This window comes from Dipodomys ordii, unplaced genomic scaffold, assembly GCF_000151885.1.
Source record: "Dipodomys ordii isolate 6190 unplaced genomic scaffold, Dord_2.0 Scaffold56, whole genome shotgun sequence".
In the NCBI taxonomy this organism is placed as follows: domain Eukaryota; kingdom Metazoa; phylum Chordata; class Mammalia; order Rodentia; family Heteromyidae; genus Dipodomys; species Dipodomys ordii.
In genome coordinates, this window is record NW_012267272.1 from 3,202,034 (window position 1) to 3,221,947 (window position 19,914).

A 19,914-nucleotide genomic window follows, 5' to 3' on the forward strand; every position below is an offset into this window, starting at 1 on the left:
ATAGATAGATAGATAGATAGATAGATAGATAGATAGATAGATAGATAGATAGATAGATAGATAGATAGATAGATAGATAGATAGATAGATAGATAGATGGGTGGGTGGGTGGGTGGGTGGGTGGATGGATGGATGGATGGATGGATGGATAGAGTGGGTGTGAGAAGTTACCAGGTTGTCTCAGCCTGAAGAGGTAATGCCTACTCAGGCTGAGCTGTCTGTCCTTTTCAATTCAGCCAAAAGTATTTTGGTCTTTGGTATATCTTTTGAGAAACATTCAATGATGTTTTTATGTACAAGGAACTAGTCAGTGGATACACTGTACCTGACACTGGGTTTGCTTTCCAGCTAGTAACAGGCAGCTCTCACTTTTCAAGCCTTGAGTTCATTACATTCTCAGCAAAGGCTGTCCACACCCAAGGCCAGTGTGCTTCCCCATCAGAAGAAAAGCCTCTATTGTAGAGCTGCGTTATCAGATTCAGAGGCTCTGACATAAATAAAGGGAATGAAAACACTCTTGCTGTTGTCCTCATTCATACATTTTTATGGGCTTCTGAAATTTCCCCATGATTAGACGTTTGAAAGTAAATATTTTCACTGCACTGGAAAAACAAGCAATGTTTTTTCAGTCTTTTGAGTTCACAAAATCTCCTTCCAGACCTGTATCGCTAACACTTTTTATTAATGATTTAAGAGCAATAGTTGAGACCCAATAAAGCATTTATTTATCAAGAAAAAAGGAGCAATAGTTGAATAATTGGTGATTATACAACACACAAGCACACGCAAAAACACTTATTCAAAAATGCTTCAATCATGACCTTGAGATTTTCAGATTAAAAAAATCTTTTCAAATGCAAGTTTATTATTTTATAATCAGAACCTTATTTTCCATTAGGAAGATAAATAAATGGTTCCTTTGAAACAATCTAAATCATTCAAGTATTTGGGTATGCTCAAAACTTTCCTTCAGTGCTCTTGGAAAATTGATTACAACTTGGAGTAGATAAAGGTTAGCCTTTGGTAGCTAATCTTTTTTTTTTTTGGGGGGGGACTTTAAATTCAAAGTGTTTTTGTTGTTGTTTTGGTGCCAGTACTGAGTCTTAAACTTAGAGCCAAGGTGCTATCCCTTAGCTTTTTTTGCTCAAGGCTGGTGTTCTACTACTTGAGCCACAGCTCCACTTCTGGATTTTTGGTGGTTAATTGGAAATAGGAATTTCATGGACTTTCCTGCCTAGGCTGGCTTCGAACTTCAGATATCAACTTCTTCAGTAGCTAGGGTTACAGGTTGAGCCACCAGCACCCAGCAAATTTTTTTAGTAATTGATTTGAAAGAGATTTAAAATTATGTCTCTAAGGATTTTATATCTATGTGATACCATTTGAGTTCAATCCAACTGGACTGCGATGGGATAATTTCTACCTAAAAAAAATCTTTATTTATTTGGATCCAGCGACAGAAGAATAAAACACATACAGGCATGCACATCCCTTTTCTCTCATTCTTTTTTGTCTGTCACTCTAAATTGACAGTATTTTTACTCATTAATAGATAAGGATGATGTTTCTAGATTCATTTCTACTAACCTAACTGCCTCTGATGCTATCCTGCTCAATAGAGCGTCAGAAGTTAACAGCCTAGCCAATGTGGTATTTTTTCAGTGACCACACCTAAATTTTTGGTATCAAAGAATTGGCCATCTAGATGTTGAGCTGTGGTTTCCTTCTCAGCTGGAAAAAGCATGGCATATAGATGAATCAATGTACTCTAAATAGTGATAAAGTTTTCTTTAAAGTCTTCATATATAACTATTACAAGGTACCAGCCCTGAGCCTGGAGAGAGACAGTGATATAGTTAAAATTCAGGTCATGCAGAGTGACAGGCCAGGATTCAGATTCTAACTGAGATAATTGCTACTTGTTATCCTGACAAGACACATAAACCTCCCTTGCTTCTATTTCTTAGGCAATAAATGAGTCTCACAGCAAGCACAATGATAAAGCTAGTTAATCCACATGGAAAACTCAACACATATAGTATATGTTTAATGACATATACTCTATGTCATATAGTATATATGACTGGCATATAGTATATGTTTAATGAATGCTAGATATTATTATTAAAATTAATTCTTTAGTAAGGTTTTAGTGCGAAACAAAATTTTACTGAATCTGAGTTTTATATCTCTACCAGCTCAGACTTTATGATTTGTTACATCAATTTTTTCATATAATGACCTTCTTTTCCCCATTGTCAGTTTCTTTTAAGAAAAAAATCTACAAATAGGTATATAAGAACATTGCAATTTAACGTGCCCATTTATGTGTACTGTAATGATCTTGATATTTACTAAGATATTGGAGTTGGAAAATAATTAAATATTTTGGCTGCCCACATCTAAGTTTGTCATGGACATATAACTGTTGTATGAAGATTTCAAAATCACATTGAAATCATCTGAGAAACATGCAGCTATTCTTCAATATAATTGCTTATATGCCCTTTATTTAAAATATAATATCTAAAATATCAGAATTTCACTTTAACAACTCAGTGAGCTTACCCAGAATTGTTCTTAAGTGGAATTAAGCATGTCAGAGTTACCAGCTATTATTTAGAAGAGAATAAACTATCCTTTTTAAAAAATTACCATATGCCAAATTCTAAGTGATAATATATATACATATGTGTGTATGTGTGTATATACTATGACCCAAATACTATATTTATATATATATATATATTTTATTGTGAGAATACCTTACAGAGGGGTTACAATTACATGGGCAAGATACCGAGTACATTTCTTATCAAGCATTGTTGCCTCCTCTTTGTTTCCCCTTCCCATCTCTTCCCATACTCGCCCTCTCCCCCCCCCACCATCCTCTCCCACCCACCAAAGTTGTAAAGTTCGTTTTTTGATATAATGACTTATACATCTCATTGTTGCAATGGGTCCACCTGTATGACCCAAATACTATTATCCCTGTTCTACAGTTGAGGAATCCCATGAGTCTGAACATTCCAGTAACATTTTTCCTTCATTAGCAAAGGATATAGCCCACTCTGCCCCCTGTCCCAAATCTCAAAACCTTTCCACTGTAACAAATCAAACAATGGAAGTTTTCTTTTCCTTCCTTCCTTTCTTCCTTCTTTCCTTCCTTCCTTCTTTTCTTTCCTTCTTTCTTTCCTTCTTTCTTTCTTTCTTTCTTTCTTTCTTTCTTTCTTTCTTTCTTTCTTTCTTTCCTTCTTTCTTTCTTTCTCTATTTTTTTTTGTCAGTGGAAGGCCTGAATCCCTGAGCTCTTCAGCTCCAAGGCGAGGGCTCTAACACTTGAGACACAGGGTCACTTCCGGTTTCCTGGTGGTTATTAGAGATAAAAGTCTCACTGATTTTTCCTTGCTCCGACTGGCTTTGAACCGCCATCCTCAGATCTCAGCCTCCTGGGTAGCTAGGATTACAGGCATGAGCCACAGCCGCCCTGCTGCAATGGAATTTTTCAAGTTCCAACTGAGTTTCTTGATCCATCACCTCTATAAGGGCTAAATAACTTCCCACTCAGAGTAGTTTTGTGGTAGCAGATTGACTAAAGAGCACTGGGCCATTTGAACTGTTTTTTGTGCTTATCCACAGCCATTGTTTCCTTTGTCTTCCTGAGTTGTTCCCATTTCAGAGAAAAATGGACATGGAGAATCACGTTTTCCCCTTGATCCACAGAAGGCTGTTGGCATGACCATTTTCGTTCTGCACTAGATTTTTCTCAGTTAAATGCTATCCACTATCAGGGCAGACACTCGGTCCCATCATTCATTACTTATTACAGACTTAAGGCTGTCATTGACCTTGTGGGACCATTCTTTGCACTGGAATGTTCCTGGGTCATTTTGAGACCACACATGGCTTTGAGGCTCTGATGCAAGTGATTGACCTGTGTCCAAAAGAAAAACACAATGTACAACCACCAAAATGTGGGAGCTGTTCTCCATGATGGACCTCCATGATAGACCTTCGTCCAAGGACCTCTCCCTCCCACTCCACCCTGCCAGGCCCCATGAAATCCAGGCCAAGAATCCCTGATCTGACGAGTTTTATGTTTCATTTTACATAGGAAGAAACAGTGTAGGGAGGCTGTCCTCTGCAAGATTTCCTAATAAAGCTGAGACAGAGCCTGCTTGAGCAGTGTGGATTCTTGTCTGTCCATGGCTTTCGCTTTAGAAAATGGAGGGTTCTTTTGGGAACAGCTTATACTACAATGTAATTCATGTTGGACTTTTTTCAGCTTATAGGTATTTCCAAATAAAAGGATTATAGTTATATTTTTTAAAAAGGAAGATAAGCAGATAGGCAGAACTCTTGGCTATTAGACTGTTTGCCTTATGAGTCAAGAGGAAGTGAAAAACCTGGTGATTTTGAAACCCAAATTCTATTTTATACTGATTTTGGAAGTCTTTTCCTTGGCATTTATTTCCTTAAACAAAGCTTGATTATAGGACTAAGTTATAAGGAGTTCTCCATTCTTACCAGTTTCATTTTAGCAATCCAAACACATCAAAAGATTATTCTCCCTAAATATGGGAAAGATAAGAACTGACATGATTTCTTACAGGGATATTCCTATTTCATCTTTATTACTACTGTTTTGGGGGAGAATAGGGCAGATCTGTAGTGTGACAAAGACCAGTGCCTTCCAGAGAACAGGGTCTAGAGTCACACAGATGTAAATTCAAACCTAGCTAGATCATAAAAGGTTAAGTCCACTTGGACTCTCTAAACCTATGGTTGTCCTCATGGTCTTCTTCTAAGGTATCATGGAGACTATTTACATAGCATTCCTAAAACACCATTAGTGCTCAGTGTTGCCTGTTAATTTTCCCCAGTCTGAAGAACATGGTTAAAAAAAAGGGTGGGGGAGCTATCACAAAAGTCCTCTCTGAAGTCATCTCCCAGGGAACTCAGACTCATGGAAGCTGCTTTTTAGGGTGTCACTGAACAAGGCACTGTTCAAGGTATATGTTACCAGATGGCCTGATCATAATCTCTGTTCTTGTGTCAATTCTGTTTTAGCAGCAAAAAGTGAGGAGAAAATCATGGACATGAAGGTCTCCACCCTGAAAAGAAAATGCACCTTATTATTTTTATTTTTATTTTTATTATCATCATTATTTACCTTTTTTAATTTTCCTACTTACTTAAAAAATTGAGACTAAACATAAGATCCTGCAATGTTTAACATATTAAGGTCTTAATCATATGTATTTATATAATATGCAAAATTAATTATATATTTCCAATAGTTTCTTGCCTGGTGAAATTACTATTTTCTTTTCCATATTACATAATCTATGGTTTTAATACTATTAAAGCAGAAGAATACTGTAACAGAATAGCAGAACACTATTAAATCAGAAGCTTCTTGGCACCAGAAGTATTTACAAATAATACATTTTATACTAAGATACAGTTATGTGCCTAATCTTTGTCAAACAATTTTGAATCATTTTTTTCTAAATGATGGATTATATTCATTTTAATTTAATTCCCAACCCAACTCGTTTATTTTTAAAACAAACTTCTGAATGGGCTAACTTGAGTTTAGGTGACAGTTGTTCAAGGACTTTGTGATGGGACATTTCAAAAAAAAAATTCCACTGATTTTTAGATAAAATTGTTCATGGGAACCCTCTTCCCCAAGAGAACAAGAAATTTGCCTTTGTCAGTTCACAAGATTAAAGGAATCCTAGTGATGTCTTCAACTGGGAACCTGAGCAAACTATTCAGTACTAAAAGGCCACAAACTCTCTTTGAGACAGTAAAAATGTAATAAAGGCTAGGAAGTGCTTGTGTTGAGCCTGTCTCTTCTGTCCTTTGGGTTTCTTACTGCCCAGCAGGGATGAGAAATTTGTGACAGTCATTAGACCAGGTAGAAATGGCAGACAGGAATAATTACATAATATTCCAGAATCGCAGTTAAAAAAAATCTGTCTTGGGCTGGGAATGGTAGAGTGCTTGCCTAGCATGTATGAAGCCCTGGGTTTGATTCCTCAGCACCACATACACAGAAAAAGCCAGAAGTGGCGCTGTGGCTCAAGTGGTAGAGTGCTAGCCTTGAGCACAGAGAGACTCAGGGACAAAGCATAGGCCCTGAGTTCAAGCCCCAGGACTAGAAAAAAAAAAAAAAAACTGTCTTAGTTGCTTTGAAGTATTATAGAAAGTTCTTAACCTTTATCCTTCCCAAAGTTCTTAACAGGAAAGAATTTTGGGACATGGAACAGGAACTTGCTGGAAGGCTATGGATTCTCATTGGGCTGTGAGGAAGGTTAGAGTCATGAATATATTTTGTGAATAAAATCTATTCTTTTTCCCTAGTCTTCCATGTAATAAATAATGTTTATTAGCAGTTGGAAAAACATTTTCAGTCTCTCATAAATCTGAATTAATTTCTCTGTTTTTGAATTTTTAATTGCTTATTCAGGGACCATAGTAAAGTATAACTTTGAACTATTTATAAATAAAGGATTTCATTAGCATGTTAGCTATGTAAGCTACATTCCATGGCTCAGCTTTTAAACATTGGAGACTACAACTTGATGAAACTTTTTAAATAACTCTAGAAACACATTCATAAGCTAAATTCTTCATCACAAGTCTTCCTTCCTTCCTTCCTTCCTTCCTTCCTTCCTTCCTTCCTTCCTTCCTTCCTTCTCCATATTCTCCCTTTCCTCCTCCTCTTCCTCCTCCTCCTCCTTTTCCTTTTCTCCTTCTTCTTTTCTTCTTCTTTCTTTAACAAAATAACTTCTAATGTTTTGTGTGTCTGGTGAAAGCTATGTGGTATACTTGAGACAGAATTTCTTTTATTTTCTTTTTTTTGTTTTTGGTTTTGGTTTTTTTTGGTCGGTTGTGGGACTTGAACTCTGGGCTTAGGTGCTGTCTCTGCGCTCTTCAGCTCAAGGCAAGCACTCTACTGCTTGAGCCACGGTGTTACTTTGGTTTTCTAGTGGTTTATTGGACATAAGAGTCTCATGGACTTTCCTATCCAGGCTGGCTTTGAACTGTGATCCTCAGATCTCAGCCTCCTGAGTAGTAGCTAGGATTATAGGTATGAGCCACTGGCACCTGGCTTAAGGTTGTGTGTGTGCTAGTTGCCTTTTATATTTTTTTTTTGGTCTTTTATAGCTTTTTTCTTTTTCTTTCTTCTTTTGGGGGGTGGTCCAGTCATGGGGCCTGAACTCTGGAGCCTCAGCTCTTCAGCTCAAGGCTAGCGCTCTACCACTTGAGCCCCAGTGCCACTTCTGGCTTTTTTCTTTCTGCTTATGTGGTGCTGAGGAATCGAACCCAGGGCCTCAGGCATGCAAGGCAAGCGCTCTACCACTGAGCCACCCTCTTAGCACCATCTTTTTTATTTTCCAGAGCTGAGGACCGAACTCAGGGCCTTGCACTCGCCAGGCAGGTGCACTTCTGCTGAGCTGAACCCCCAGACCCCAGAATTTCTTTAAAAATATTTCATAATGTATACTGGCCTTCCTCCTTGTTAGTCTAGATTAGTGAGATCTAACATGACACATTGAGATTAGTACCAATGAACAAAGTTTAAAAATGCGAGGGTTTATTTTTCCATTTTAACATCTCCACATTTCACATACAGTTCCTTTGTTGGAATAAAAATCTTGGTAAAATACACATCAGCCACTATAAATAGCAGCTATACGGCTGTGTATGCAGGAGAGCCTCCACAGAGTGTATTTTAAACCCCACTTTGTTTAGAATAGGAAATTCTTCTGATGCTCATATTTTCCACTGAGGTGACATGGACTGTCCCATGTCACATCTTCACCAGCTTCCATTTTCCTGTGCCTTTTAGGAATTCAACTGATAGATTCCAGAAGATTGCTCAATGTGTGTGTGTTTTCCCCCCTAAGGCTAGCCTGGGTCTTATTATCCAGGGGGAATTTTGCATACTTCTTGGGGCCCTCCAAATGAAAGCTAGCAAACTCCCAGAGCTAGCATCAGGCAACTAGGTAATGAAAGAGTCCTTTTATTTCTGAAGCTTAGTAGCTCTAATGTGTCTGTTTTGAAGAACAGCGGTCAATCCATTTTTTTTATTCTCACAGTAAACCTTGCACCGTTGAGAAGTCTTTTTTTTTGGGGGGGGGAGGAACTCAAGAGACTAACACGGAATAAAACTGAGCAGGAAATGAGTGAGCAGATGAGCAGCATGAGGTGATTGGTTATCAAAGCTGATTGAATGACAAGAAGCATCATCAGGTATCAGAACACTGCATCTCTCGCAAGGTGCTATTAGCAGCTACAGAAGATGTGTACCTCTGCCTGCTCCTTCCTTAAACAATTCAACCAAACGTCTCTGTAACCTTTTTAGGGAGGGCCATTCTGCAGAGCTAATATTGCCTCATCACCTCTCCTTTGAGGAAGAGGAGAAAGCAAGTACTTTAAAAGGCTTAGATACCAGTGGGGTAATGTAAGTGATACCTGAGCCCTTCTTGTGTCTGCCCTCTTTTTTCTATCCATGAAAGCTAACTATTCTAGTAAAATGTGTTTTCTCTCAGCTGATATCATCATGCTACATCCTGGTTACTCAGGATTTTTATCATTACAGAAATTCAGTAGATGCTGAACTGAGCAAAATGGAGTTTGTATGCCTGCTTATTCTAAAAACCCAAAGCTGAGGCAGAATAAAAGTTCCCTCATCCTTTAGTTCAATTAGTACCTGTATATGGAGGCAAAGCATTGTGAAATTTACTTCTAGGTTTAAGAAGAAGCATAAACTGTCAGCAGCCTTCAGGGACATCCTCTTCGCACAGATGCCAGAACCTCTCCTGGTTGATTTTTCAAGCTACAGAATTTTGTTTCTTTGTGTTCTCTAGAGAGATAAAGAGTCTCACCTCACAAATTCCTCTGATTATTAAATGTAATTAGACCTTTGCATCATATATTTCTGACCATTTATGTTTTTTAGTTGCATTGTGGGGGTAAAGGATTTTATTAAAGGAAGAGTTAAATCTCTTTTGTTGGCCTCTTTGTGATAGATCTCATAGTCTTAGTACTATTTGTGATTGGTATCTGCATTGTAAAATCAGATAATAATCAAATTACAGGGTTCAGACCAAACCCTCAGGAGTCCAACAATGAGCAACTCTATAATCAAAACTTTCTCTAATGAAAGACCAAGTATGCTGTGGGGAGGAGTGAAGGGATTCAGCTAATCCCAGAAGAAGTAGATATTGGTAGGGCCAACCTCAAACTGAAATTACAAGCCTTTCTGAAACAGAGAGTATAGAACAGATAAGTTGGGTTGAAAGTTTAGACACTAAAGTATGGATTGATTTCTAGCATTTGGATATGATGGTGGACCCTCCCCCCCAAAAAAATACAAACAAAATTAATAAACAATGCATTAAAACCAAGACCATTTTTTATCAAGATATGGCTGCAAGGAGGGTGTTTTTACAGTAAGAAACTTTTTGTGTTATTTTTATAAGTAGTTCATGTAGCTCAAAGCCTACTGCTTAGACTAAGAAGGAAGAGTATTTTTAGAATGATTTTCTTTATGACAAAAATATTCCTTTTGGTTAGTTTGTTAGCATAAAACTAACGAGTAAGATAAATTTAGTGAACTGGAACTCAGAATAGACTCTTAATTTCTAACTTAATTTTTAATTCTTAGAACCACAGGGAAAGTGTCAGAAGGAAAGATAATTTGAAGCTATCCTAGAAAGACTCTGAATTCCAAAATACCTAGGAGAGATCTCAGATTACTTCAGTCCCCTCTATTTTTCAACATTTTAGGAAGCCACGTTCATATTTCACATCTTTGGCTTTCAAATTTGAAGTGACTGCTACCCTTTTGAAAAGCATCATCTACTTTATTTTCTTTGTTGTCTTCATGAGGTCTTAAAATTAAAATGTTTTCCAGATGGCTTCTGGCTTTTCAATGAGAAGAATGAAAATGATTTTTTTTATTAAATGTTTTCCCTAAAAAGCCCTGTCTGGTTTTCTTCTATCAATGAATGAACACGCACAAAAAAAAGAGCTCATTTGATTTTTTCTTCTTTAGTTCTAATAGGAGTTTGATTTTTATTGCTCAATAACTTTAAAGTAAAACAGCACTAGAATACTGAAAATCTTTTTTTGCCCCTAGTTGATTTGTAATCACTTGCCTTAGGCTGTCAGATAAGAAACCCAAGAATTTGACAAATACTTGTAAGGAATTCGCCACATAAGAATCAAATTGTACTTGTATTCCAGACCAAATCTAACTTTAATTTATTACATTAGCAAATCTAAGAATCATAAATTTGAATATCTAAGAATGGTCCAGTAGAAGATGTCCATACAAATTCCCAGACTAAGTCTAGGTCAGCACCAGGCATCTAGAAAGAGCCAAATGAGGCAGACTTTGACTCTCAAGATTTGTTGGGTCATGTGACATCAGAAGCGCTCCCTCACTGGGCAGGTGTTTGCTCACATCTACCCTGGGTTTAGGTGGCACGGTCCTGTGATGGTTTCACCTCCCTTTGCTCTGACTCCACACTCAGGAAAAAGTTCTTTGCAGCTTCCTGACCTTGTGGATTACAGAATGGGAGATGGCATGGTTGGGAATGGAGAGCTCCCAAGGCATTGAAGTCAGATGTCATCCATTCCTTCTTAGTTGATTGCCATTGGGAGGTATACATCAGTCTGTGTTATGCTCGGTCTCCCTGAGACCTATGGCCTCTAGAACTCCCAGAGTCTAGTTACTGGTGGAGAGCAGTTTCTAGATCCTGTACTAGGATGCATGCCCAAAGGATTACTCTGTGGAAGTTTTGCAAGAACCAGCCAACCGGCCTTCATTAACTATCTTACCTCATTATGGTTCTTCTTCCAGTCTATGAGCAAATGATAGTATTTAATGGACCATCTGCCTATCACAATTCTAGGATGTTTTGAGTGTAAAAGAGATATTAGCATATAACCCTGCTGGCAAACAAAAAGATTAATCTTTATTTGACAAGAAGAAAAAAATGTCTACATTAGAATAATAAATAAATAAGACTGTGTATAGGTATATGTATATACATATATATGTATATATATAAGATCATAAACTGCTCCATATGACATACCATACAAAGTAAGACAATATCTAATACCTATATAATGACACAATTATATAAAATATTATTTATATATATATTATTTATATAGCATGAATTAAAAACATGATAACCAAATAATCCAAAATATATAATTAGACCATTTCTCTAATGGTAGGAACAGATATGCTTTAAGCCAGGTCTGTCTTTCAAAAAAAAGAAATTAATATTTTTGAACCCTTATATGGCATCCCTGGAAAAAAATCTGGATGTGATTATAGCCATAAAAGTCATGTGTAAATTTAATATCCAGATGCATAAAGTGGATACCAGCAAATATATTTATGGTTTTGGAAGTGGTTAGGTACTTTGCATAAAAGTGATACACACTGAAAATTATGTGGCTTCTGAATTAATATGCTTCCTTTGAAGATTTTACCTTCTTTTCTGCATTAGAATATATCCTTAAAGTCCCTGTGACAAGTTGTTGACTCCTTCACAAGCCTACATTCTAAAATATGTCTCTATGTCTTATAATGTTTGCATTGTATAAAAGTCCATTATATTTTCCTTTCTTAGAATCCTGCAAAGCAGATATGACTATTATTTTCCCTGAAACTAGATTCAGTGTTTTGTAGCAGCCATTCATTCATTCATTCATTCATTCAAGAAAAAGTTGTTCAGGCTCTGTTATTTCCAAGCACTGTTTCAAATCTATTTTAAAGTTGTTTTTGAAGCTTGAGGAAAGAGAGTTACAGGCATGATGTGTTTGTGTTTGTTTTAAGAAAGCAGTACAACTGATTAAAACACCCAGGTTTCAGTAAAACCTTAGAAAGACTAAGATTAAGTGTCAGGTGCTGGTAGCTCATTCCTGTAACCCTAGCTACCTAGGAGGCTGAGATGTGAAGCTTGCCATTTGAAGCCAACCCAGATAGGAAAGTTGAAAGATGTTTACCCCCAATTAATCACCAAAAATCCAGAAGTGGAGCTGTGGCTCAAGTGGTAGAGCACCAGCCTTGAGCAAAAAAGTCCAGGGACATTGCCCAAGCCCTGAGTTCAAGCCCCAGGACCAACACACATAGGAAAAAAAAAAAAGTAGACTAATTGGAACAAAAGAATTTAAACAGAAAATGGCAGTCTTGGAAGTAGAAGTGTGGCTCAAGCAGCAGAGAGCCAGCCTTGAGCGGAAAAAAAAAAAAAAGCCAGTGAGAGCATGAGTTCGTGAGTTCAAGCCCCAGTTCTGGTACCATGACAAAGAAACAAAAAAAAATGTGAGCCTTGTAGCCAGTTAGCTTGGAGGAACTGACTCATATATTACCACTTAATTATTTCTCAGATGCATGCAAACACGAGTAGGCTCAGACTTCCTGTTCTCCCATCCTCAAGTGATAAATTGCAAAGAAAGAAAGCCAAATCTGGGGGTGGGGGAAGGGAGGAAACTTCAGAGAGGGAAGGACCAGGACTTTCTAAAATGCAGAGACGCAAAGGGAATAAAGAGTTCTGACAAAAGGAGAAAGGCAAGTTCTGACCGATAAGGATAGAGAACAACAAGAAATCGCCTGCAGATGGTAACAGATGGAATGGATCCTTCCTCTGACTAGGCACTAGTCTTACGACAAATGTTTAGAAGTACCACTCTGATTGAAGATGTGTGCTTAAGTGCCAGTCTGGTGACAGCTAGAGGTCAGGCAATAGTCCAGGGGAAGAATTGCCATGGCAAGGCTTGAGTCTGGGGCTTGGAAAAGACAGAGCACCCTCTTTTTAATAGAGAAAGGCAAACCTGCATTTTACCATGACAAGTACAGAAACCTCCCACCCTGTTTCATCCTAGGACCAAGGACTCACTCTGGTGGTGTTTCTTGTGATATCCCCTGGGCTGGGGCTACAGATGCACTGGAAGAGGAGGGAAGGAAGATGTTGAAGGATTAGCTCCCATGGAAGTGGACTGGACACCAAAAGATTCAGGAGAATAGCTACTGTTGAGTGAAGGAGTAGAAGATAGCCCTTGAGAACATAAGAAAGAAGAAAGTCTCTCTGCAGCTTCCTCACATTGTGGATTACAGAATGGGAGGTGGCTTGGCTGGGAATTAGTCAGATGTCACCCATTCCTTCTTGGTCGATTGCCCTTGTGAGGTATACATCAGTCTGTCTTATGCATGGGTCCCCCTGAGACTTGTTATTTGTCAAGTTTTCTTTCTTAAACGAGATAGCAAGTACATACATGCGAAGAGAACTGCTAGTTCATTATCTTTGTCAATGTTCAGAGTAACATATGATACATTAAAAAAAAAAAAGGCACAGAGTCCTTATAGCTATTCCCATCTCCTGGGTCAGAATTTGCTCATGGATGTAGGTAGAATCACCTTATTAATAAAAACAACTCTTCAAAAACTATCTGCTTTAACACCTCTCTGTCTACATAGAGTATCTCATATAAATTCAACTGCTATGCACCATTTCCATGGCTCCTGTTGCTTGGTCCCTATCTCCCTCTGCTAGGAAGTTCTTTTTTTTGGTCGGTCATGGAGCTTGAACTCTGGGCCTAGGCGCTGTCCCTCAGCTCTTCAGCTCAAGATGAGTGCTCTACCACTTGAGCCACAGCACTACTTTCAGTTTTCTGGTGGTTTATTGAATATAAGAGTCTCCTGGCTGGTCTGGCTTTGAACCACAATCCTCAGATCAGCCTCCTGAGTGGCTAGGATTACAGATGTGAGCCACTGGCGCCCGGCTTGTTAGGAAGTTCTTTACAGGGGATAGTCCACTCAACTTTTCTGGAACCCATCCTGAGAACTGAGGTCAAAGACATTACTATGTCATGCCCTGTCATGGTACTTCTGGAGGCCCTGCATTCTTCCTATTGAATTCTGAAACTGTTAAAGCAAAGATAGCACGTATGTAAGGAGAGACAGTGACCCTTCCCTCCATGTTCCTCTTTGTCACCTGGGCACCAAAGTTTAGCCTATAAGCAATACATGCTGTGTGGGAACAGTTTCAGCCTCCCTTTCCTCAGGGCACAGACTTGCGGCAATGGGGCTGGATCATACGCTCCCCAGGCCTTTGTGCAGATGGGCCGCCTTGCTGCTTAGCCATGCATGCCGGGATTTCTCGCAACAACACACATGACTAAAATGTGACTTAGGCCACCTCTGACAACACTTATTTTCCCACTTTGAGTCATCTACAGGAAAAATATACCTGGGTCAAGGCCATTATTTGCCCCTTATGAAGCCAAGTATATTAGGTGGTTTATGTAACACGTGGTATGGAGTAGAGAAATCAACATTTCTCCATATTAAGACACCCCAGGCACTGTATACTAACTAAGGAAAGAGGAGGGTCGCAACTATAAATAGGAGTTCATCACCTTCTTCAGATAGCTCAGGGACTCATAAGAGCACATGGAAATATTAGTGCAATTTAGCACTTTGAATTCTGAACTGTTGCAAATTAATAAGTATATTGATGGTGTATTTCAGGTAGATGCTCTTTGAAAGATTTTTTCCCTCTCCTTTGTGAAATCCGTCCTTGTCTTCCTCAGTTTCCTTTTAAAGTTACCAAGAATTTAAACAAGGAACACAAAATACAGATTTTCCTGAAAGAACGTAAAGCATGTGACCCCGAAAACAATTTGCAGTATAAAGGGTGAACAACGATAACCACAGAAACAGCTCTACAGGTCAATGCTGGAAATGGACACATCAGGAAAAATAAAAACTGACTAGGCCCCCAAATGGATGACCTCTGCTGACCTCTGACGGAGTTGCTACCGTGAGTGAGCCAAGGTGTCAGGACATGATGGCAGAGCCATGCAGGCAGCGCTGGGGCTTCATCCAGGCCCACTCAGTTGTGGTCATGCCTTTGCTATGTTCAACTTTGGTTTCTCGTTTGAAAAGCTGATCTATTTCCGGCTCATATTAAAAGGATAGAATATAAAGCATTGACATTTAGTTTAGAAAAGACAAGGGTTGTTTCAGTAATAGGAATTTTAACTTGATAACCAACAGAGCATAAGAAAAATTAGACCCTGGGGTCTTGATCAGACTAGTTTATCTTTTGAAGTAGCTTTTACTTTATTGTTCTCAGGGTACTCTTCATTTTCTAGAATGTACTGAGATATTGGCATATATGTGTATAGATATGTGTGTGTACTATATATATATATCTATATCTATATCTATATCTATATCTATATATATATATATCTTAGCTCCCTTGAGACTGCTCTGCTTACATTTTAGATCTCCCCTCTCTTCCCTAGTACTCACTGCAATGACCTGTTTGTGGCAACAGCATTAAATGGGAATTTTAAAAAGGAATATGGCTGGGTGCTGGTGGTTCACGCCTATAATCCTAGCTACTCAGTAGGCTGAGATTTGAGGATCATAGGTTCAAAGCCAGCTTGAGTAGAAAAGTCCAGGAGACTCTTATTTACAATTAAACACACACATACATTCATATACAAACACACACACACACACACACACACACACACACACACACACACACCAAGAATGAAACTGTGGCTCAAGTGGTAGAGCACTAGTCTTGAGCACAAAAGCTCAGGGATAGCACCTAGGCCCTGAGTTCAAGCCTTAGTACCAACATACACAACAAGAAGGAACATTCTGGAATGAAGAGGCATGGCCATCATTATAACAGCACTCGGAGAGTGTTGCAATCCAAGCTGTGTTACAAGCCTGGAGACAGATGGATCAAAGGATAATTAAGAAAATGGTGCCAGTACAGGCTACAAGGAGTCTAAAGGCAAAAGAAGAGGTTGGTTGTTGCTTTCCACAGCAGTCCCTCCATTCCTTCACACCACCCCAAGTAGACACAGGAGTGCTCCAAAGAGACAATGGGAGGGGAAGAGTAGAGGGGAAAATAAGCTACTGGAAGACAAAAAGCAGGAGAAAGGAAGGAGGTTTCTTGGAACTATTAAAAAGCACTGTCACAGGGCAATTTGATGTAATATAGATGAAGCAAACCAGCTTCAGAGTCAGGGTGAATGGAAGCGGGGATTGCCATTTGCATTAAGACTAACCAAAACCCATGAAAGCAGGAAAGGGGCTCTGCCTGCAGCTCTATAGTTAACCCCCTTTAATTTTCATTCCTAGATGGAGCTTGGGAAGCCACCACACCTCTAGGCAAGATTTTTGCCTTGCCCTAAGTGTAGAGAATCTATAAATTTCTTCACAGGAAAATTCATATCTTACAGATTCCCCTTCAAATTACTCAAACTGTTCCTCCCACATACATAGACTTTAGTGAGTTTCTGTAAACATGGGCACATGCATATGCATGGATCTACATGTGCATGCATATATACATGCATGTGTATGAGTGCATTTTCCATTTGCATGCATTTTTAATGTGTGTGTGTGTGTGTGCTTTCAATGCATTCGGGTACTACTCACAGCACTTCCCACATACCTCTCTTTTCCCCAGGGAATTGCTCCAAAGTAGAAGCTGTTCTTAAACAACTCTTGCAGACTGTAAAGTCTGGAACCGATCATGTGGTCCAGTCTCCTACCTCCATGAAGTCAACTTATTTTTTCTTAAAGATCACATTTTATTAATAAAAGACCACCCTGTGGTGAGAACTGTTCCTTTCTATCAAACTGACCTCCATCAAACCTTCCCAGCTCAGAAATCTCTTTGATGAAAACTTAATAAAATATCCAGAAATGAAAAGATACTCTAAGTCTTTCTGAGAGTAGCCTATACTCATTTTCCATAGCCAGATCCTGAAGGATCATCAGAATATGACACCTACAATCTTCCTAAAGGATGACGGGTCCTGTTGTTTACAATGCCAATGAATGGTGAGCAGTTCGGTTCCGACCTCAGAGATGTCAGTTCAGGAAGCTGGACATGACATTTCCCAGTCTCCACCAATTGTGAGAACACCCATGCCTGCAAAGAACATTGTTCACAGCAACCTGTCAGCTGCTCTTCCTAATACTACTCACTCTCTCCTCCATTCCCAGCCACTGCCTTTCCATGGACTGATAGCCCTAATCCAGCTCTGAGCTCCTAATCTGATTTGCTTATTATTTCCCTGCTTGGAATCTGCCTGTCCTCTGCGCTATGCTCTTCCTATTCTCTACTGGCGTCTGTCCCATGTCCCATACTCACAGTTCTCTCTGTGAACTCCATGTCAGTATCTGACTAGTAGGTAGTTTGTAATCCAACACCAGTGAGCACTGAAAACAGACAGCTATCCCCTCCCCATTACCCTTAATCAACAACAATAATCCACTGAAAATGTGCACCAACCTTCCCCTCCTCCTATGGCCTCAACTAAGGAGAGCGCTTAGATGGCTAGATAAACGCTACATAACTGCCCATTAAGCAAGCTTCCAGCAGCTACATTTTAGCATATGAGCAGATGTTTACTGCATTTAGTATGTGTGTATGTGTTTAAGAGAGACAGAAAAGAGACCAGAAAGAAAGAGAGAAAAAGAGCCAGAAAGAGACCTAGAGAGAGAAAAGAGCCAGAAAGAGTATGAGAGAGAGAAGCAGAGAGGAAGAGAGAGGGAGAGGGAGGGAGGAGGGAGAGAGAGAGAGAGAAAGAAAAAGAGAGACAAAGGCAGACAGAGAGACAGAGACAGAGAGAGGGAGAGAGAGACTGCTAGCCCAGAAGAAATACAAGATTTTTTTTCCTCTGCGATTCCATTTTATAAGCCAATTGTGAATATGTCAAACTCTACCTGCCATCTCAGATTTGGAGTAGGAAGGGAGTGAGGAGAAGGGAGGAGGGAATTAGGAGGAAAAATTTGTTCCCAGGATCAAATGAGTCTCATAAGCAAGTATGTTCATTTGCTACCGCTGCTGTAATAAATAACCACAAACTTAGTGGCTTAAAGTAACACAAACGTATTATGTACAGGTCTGTAGATATGCCTGGACTAAAATTGAGGTTTTGATAAGGACTGCATTCCTTGCTGGAGGCTCTAAGGGAGAATGCATTTCCTGCCTTTTTACCTCCCTGAGGCTCCCACATTCCTGGGCTCTTGGCTTTCTTTCTACATCTTCAAAGAAGGCAAAGTTACATCCCTAACCTTTCTCCTATACCCTTCTCTCCCACTGATTACAGTCACAAAGGTTTTTTTTCCGAGTTTAAAAACCTACATGATTAGAGTGAACAAACCTTGATAATCCAGGATAACTGCTATTTCAATGACTTCAGTCACAGCTTCAAACTCTCTTGGGCAAAGTAACATATTCTTAGGTTCTAGAGATCAGGAGATAAACATCTTTAGAGTAAATTTTATTCTGTGTACACCAACAAGCCATGGAATTTTACAAACAACTGGAGGAATGAAAATGGATAAAATTTGGTAGAAAAATGAGCAGCACAATATCTCCACACATACACTATAGATATATCTTATATATATAAATATATATTATATATTTTAAATCTTGGCTCAAAGTGATTAACTCAAGACAAGTCCATATTTAAATCAGTATTGTGAACACAGGTATAACCCAAAGATTTTATGAGTGTTATTTTCTCTGATCAATGTATATTGAGTGATGACATATAATCAGTGAAATACTTAACTGTGTGTATACATCAGAATATATGGAGATAATTAACTTTGACATTCATTGAACTATATTTACTCTAAAAATTATGACTTTGAGGACAGTCCAGTATTTACTTATCTATCTATATCCATTGCCACTGAGATGGTTTCAACTCAGGCCCTAAACTCTGTCCTTAGCTTTTTCATTCAAGGCTGGCACTCTACTACTTGAGCCACAGTCCCACTTTCTGGCATCTTGGTGGTTAAGTGGAGATAAGAATCTCACAGATTTTCCTGTCTAGGCTGGTTTCAAACTGTGACCCTCAGATCTCAGCCTCCTGGGTAGCTAGGATTAGAGACATGATTCTCCAGTGCCCAGCAAGTCCCAGGCTTTAAGCATGTTTCTACCTAGTTGAAGTGGAGGGCATTTAACCTTACTGAATTAAACTTCTTTAAGTTGAACATTAGAGCAGCTTGAAGATACGGGGCAAGTTTTGGAAAAGCTGTTTGTCAGTGTTTTTGTGAATGAGATAAAGCCGTCCATCTCAAACATCTCTTTCATTTTGTGAATTTGGTTCTCAATGTGTGAGATCAATTGCTTCTGTTGTTTACCAAAAAATAATCTAACCTTGTGTTGCAGAGATCTTAGTTCTACACATTTGATGAAAACTAGTCCCGTAAGTCATTGGGCCCTCCCATATACCAAGGCATTTTTGAGAGATGCAGAAATATATTCATAACTCAATCCAAGATAGGGTGTCATCACTAGAACCAACACGGCCCCCTCATGGGGGGGTGGGAATTGGCTGCCTTCCAAGCCTTGCTGACCAGTCCCTTTGCCAGGCGTGGCTGGTGAGATCACCAGATGGACCCGCTGTTCCAGCAAGCTCTCAGGCTGGCTACTGCCCTCATCTCTCAGAAGACAGATGCAAAGAGCAGACACCCTGTACAGTCCAGCCCACCACTGCGCAAGACCATGTCTCTTGGTTCTTCCTATTTCCTTTGCATTCTCTGGCCCTGGTATCATTTCCTAGATAAAAGGGATAAGAGGAGTTTCTCAGATTTGAATTCTCAGTAGGAACTGTTTGCTTTGGAAGCCACTTACCCCAATGCTAATTGAGAACAGAGACCAGAAGGAGAGCCTGAGAACAGCACCCGGATGAACTTTTCAGTGGGCTGATTTCTGTTGATCTTGTCACAACTGGGATGTGTATTCATGTAATAATACCACCATCAATTGTTTTCCCAAAGGCTGAGCCTAGACATTCACATCTTTCCCTTTGGCTTGCCT

The 19,914-nt window shown here is 39.2% G+C and overlaps 1 protein-coding gene across 6 annotated transcripts in view; it reads left to right on the plus strand.

Annotated features, from left to right (window-relative positions):
• Positions 1-19,914, plus strand: part of Cald1 (caldesmon 1) — a 182,271-nt gene that overhangs the window by 89,203 nt on the left and 73,154 nt on the right. The window lies entirely within an intron of this gene.